The sequence below is a fragment of the Camponotus vicinus genome, unplaced genomic scaffold (genome assembly GCF_025532165.1).
Source record: "Camponotus vicinus isolate PSW18456_S1 unplaced genomic scaffold, iyCamVici1.0 SCAF_3, whole genome shotgun sequence".
Lineage (NCBI taxonomy): Eukaryota > Metazoa > Arthropoda > Insecta > Hymenoptera > Formicidae > Camponotus > Camponotus vicinus.
Genome location: NW_028141967.1, coordinates 5,722,416 through 5,727,333, shown reverse-complemented (window position 1 = coordinate 5,727,333; position 4,918 = coordinate 5,722,416).

Genomic DNA, 4,918 nt, shown 5'->3' with positions numbered 1-4,918 from the left:
GATTTTAATTCTTTCCTTCCATACGAATAAGAATAGTTATACTTTTCTCAACACGCTCCGCTAAAGATGTAGAGAAATGGTAGATGAGACGTGATGCTCTAGTTGGAATGAGACAAAAGATATTAAAAAATATATAATGAAGAGGAGTCTGCAGCATTAGAATATTATTTCTTTCGTTGTTCTGTGTTTCGTTGGTCTTGTGTTTCGTTGGTCACGTATAATGGTTGAAGACGATGTTATTATCATCGATGACGAAGATGTTATTATCGTCGACGAGGACATTGAAGAGGTTGTTATCGTCGAAGATGGCAACCAAATGGATGTTGATAATCTAGACGAATCAGACGAGGATGGCTCTGAGGAAGAATCCGAGGAGGAAATACCATCTTTAGTGAATTCAGATTATGCTAGTGATAATGATGAAGAATTAAGACTGAAAAAGTATAGACATTTAAACGCGATGGAAATAAATAATCTGGATGTTACCATAAAAATGTGTCGCATCAAATACTATTATTATGATGCTGAAGAAGGAACTAAGTATTGTTCAGACTGTTTTCTGAGATTGGCATCGTCGTTTCGTAAAGCCGATTCTATTCGGAAACATAAAACGGATTATTGTGCCCTATTAATAGGCAGTTATTGTAAAGAATGCAGAAAATCATTGCATCAAATAATACCATGCGACATGTGTCCCATTTGCACAAATTAAGATAAATGGATCATGGATAACATTGTAAATAACTTTCAATTTATAATACATCAAAAGTCCTAAAATAAATTATTAATAACTATTCAAATGTATGTCTTTTTCTGTTCCAGGAGCGGCCCCCCTCAGCCCGGCGCATCGCCTCCTTAGCCTTCCAGGAGCGGCCTCCCCCTTAGCCCGGTGCATCCCCCCCCCCAATATATAAATATTTTATTATTAAATTTTATATTTTATATATTTTTAAATTAAATTTTATATTTTATTATTATTTTATTAAACACACACATTCTAATAAATTGTATATATTTTAATTTAAAAAAAAAAGAAAAAATTACAATTATTTATAATTGTATTCCGCCTTTCCTTGCGCTCCCATCCTTTGGCATCTCTCTCTCGCGCTAGTTGTAAGTCTCGCGATATCTTCGTTGCGCTCTCTCTCTCGCGCGTTAATCATAAGTCTCACTATCTTCGGCACGCGTCATTGTTCTTCCGCGCTATCTCTTTCTCTCGCGCTTTTATAAATTATAAATTTTATATTTTTATATTTTTTATTATTATTCTTAATTTTAAGTACACACACACATACACACACAAATTGTATAGTACACGCACACATTTAAATACATTTTATGTTTTAATTTAAAAAAGAATGTGATTATTTACGCGCCTCTCCTTGCGTTCCCATCTCTTGCGTCTCTCTTTCTTGCGCTAGTTGTAAGTCTCGCGTTAATCATAAGTCTCTCTTTCGTATGCGTTCTCTCTCACTCGCGTTGTTCTTGCAATATCGTTCTCTCTCGCACGCGTTGTCTTGCGCTATTATCGTTCTAAGTCTCGCGATATTATAATTCTCTCTCTCGCACGCGTTAATCATAAGTCTCACTATCTTCGGCACGCGTCATTGTTCTTTCGCGCTATCTCTTTCTCTCGCGCTTAGATAGAGTAAGTATAGTAATCTCTCTCGCACGCGCTATGACACGAAAATGTATTTACACTTTAATAAATGTATATTTTATATTTATAATTGAAAAAATGTATTTATTTACACACTTTTCCCTTGCGCTCCCAACCCTTGCGCTATCTCTCTCGCGCTAGTTATAAGTCTTTATCGTTGTCTCTATCACACTCGTCATTATTCTCGCGATATTATCGTTCTCTCTTTCGCACGCGTTGTTCTCGCGATATTATCGTTCTCTCTCGCACGCGTTGTTCTCGCGCTATCGTTCTCTTGTCTTTCATATGCTCGTCGCTATCACTCACTTACCTTTGCGTCGTCCTTCTCCCACTTATGCGCCATCTTACAATGCATCGTCCTTGTCGCAAGTTGATGCCATCCTTGTCGCACTGTCCTCTTCACACACTTAGCGCTATTCTTTTCCCACACGTAGCGCTATCCTTCTCACACCTTCGCACCGTTCTCCTTCTGCGGATCCCCCTTCTCCTCGCGGACCCCCTCGTCCATCGGTCGCGCCGCGGATCCCCCTTCCCCGCGCGGATCCCCTTGTCCATCGGTCGCGCCGCGGATCCCTCTTCCCCGCGCGTGACGTCACTCGCCCCCGCGCCGCAGTTCCCCTCGCACCTCACCCTCCCTGAGAGGACCTAAGTTAGAACCGGCCTAGCTATACTACTTATAATATTTTTATTTATACGTACAAGTTGTTTTTTAAATGTTTCGTCATTTTTTAATTGCTGTTCAATGTCTCTTACGTCATCAAGACTTTTCATAGGAAATTTTTCATCTAAAATATTGTTTTCATCAGTATCATTAATCTGATTTTCCAATTGCTCAGAAAAATTTTGTTTTTTTTTCAATAAAAATTCGCATCTCTTTATCCGATTAGTAATATCTATCAAGCTTTTAATAACAAATGTTTTAAAATTTTCGTTTTCTGTAGAAGAGGACAAATAATGCTTTTTTTAAATTTATAATTATATATGGAAACTAACGGCCGTATTCATAGATCTTCCTTGAGGAATAAGGAATCCTTATTCGCTAAAACACGTTTCATAGACCTTCCTTTATCAAATAAGGAACCTTATTGGCTCCCTTATCTCAAGGGAGGTTGCGAGCTTCCTTGAGGTGGCGATTGCAAACTTTTATTAGCAGAAGACGCAATAACAACCTATAAAGTGTCACTATTATTGCTGCTCCATGTGTTAAAATGAATAACGAATTTTTAAATAACTCAGATGATGAACTTGTTAATGAAAATGCGGAAAATTATATTCGTTGGCGTTTACCAAAAAAGTACATTCGTAACGGGGAAAATTTAATTGAATTTTACGAAGATGAACCTTTTAAAAAACGATATAGATTTAATAAAAGATGTGTAATTGAGATCTTATTACCACTGGTATACGGGCAGTTAAAACGAGATAAGCGCGGATTGCCGATTTCTCTAATTATGCAGTTATTAATAACTTTACGATTTTATGCAACCAGTAGTTTTCAAGTATGTATGTAAATATTGTAAATATGTAAATATATGTATGTAAATATGGTTTTAAATCTGCCGCTCCTGTTTTTTTTATTTTCAATTACTTTTTCTTCTGAGATTAATTGAGCAAGGAGCGTCCGTTCCGTTTCCGTATAATGAACATTTTTTTATTCGCAATCCATAATTGCACTCATATATGACACTTTGAATTAGTTGAAGAAAAATTGGTTATGTAAAAAAAAAGATGCTCTCTTTGAACATTGACATAATTGAAGTTAAAATTATAAATTACCAAAAGTTCCTAGAGAATAAGCTCCTTCTGGAAGGAAACCTTAAGGTCTTATTATGAAATAAGGAGGCCTTGATAAAATAAGGAATCCTCCAATAAGGATTCCTCAATCCTTAAGATAAGGATCATCTATGAATACGGGTGTAAATTTCTATTGTTATATAATAATATATTTCAAACATAATAACATTTTTACCTATAGCTTTTCTACTTGTGTTATGTGCCATATTTTTTTCATTAGAATTGTCACTTGTATTTCTTAGAGGACTTGAATTGTTTGATTTCCGATTTTTATCAATCTCTTTTTCAATTTCAAAATCAGAATCTGATTTATTTCTTTCAATGTGATCCATATTTCTCATTACACTGGATACAGATGTAACTTTCAAAGATGGCGGTTTTGGATACGTCAATTGTAGAGATAAAGGTAAAGGTTTTTTTTTGGCAACTTTGCAATAACAGATGAAGCATCATCATCTTCAGATTCAAAACTAGTTAATGTTTTCTTACTCCGTCATTTTCTTTTACGTTTGCTTTCATTTTCATCTGCAGTAGTATTAATGTCGGATATTTCCTCTGCTAACTTTTCCTTTTCTCGAGCCCTTTTATAAGTTTCTTTTGATAGAAAAATTAAAGAAAATTCTTTATTTGTACTTCAATAAATTTATGATTGATGAAAATTACTCTTTTGATAAACTCTCGAGGAAAAAAATGTCCATGTATAAATATATATATAAAATATACCCATCGAGATCATTGACTTACATAAATATTATTATAAAAATATCAGTTTTTATAATTGTCCAAAAATAAATTATCTTGTAGTAAATTCTTATAATTATATTTTGTGTTTTTACTTAAATACATAAATATTTATACGTTTACGTATATTTACTTCATATAATTACTAACAATTGTCATTTTAATTATTTTGATTATTATCATATATAATTATGTAGCAAATATAATTACTTATCAGAAGCATTAGATGTAAGATTACAATATGTGATCTTACATAAAATGCTTATATAAATGATTATATATGAAATATAATAATTTACCAGGAGTATTTTATGTAAGATCACATATTGTAATCTTATATCAAATGCTTCTGATAATTATGTTTAATACATAATTATATATGATGATAATCAAAATAATTAAGATGACAATTGTTAGTAAATATATGCATGAACGTAAATGTACAAATATTTATATATTGAAGTGAAAACACACTTGCACTGTGTATAATGTATAGCCTGAATTAAGCATTGCGATAAGTAAACGCGCGCCCGCTATAGAAAGAGAGGTACTACATAAAAAGCTTATTTTGTCTCACTTGCTATGCTATTCTCTTATTGGTAGCTTTTTCAATATAGCGCTGAAAATTACCAATGAGATGCTAATAAGAGAGACAAGATAGGCCTCTTATGTAGTACACTCTCTTTCTACAGCGGGCGCGCGTTTACTTACCGCAATGCTTAA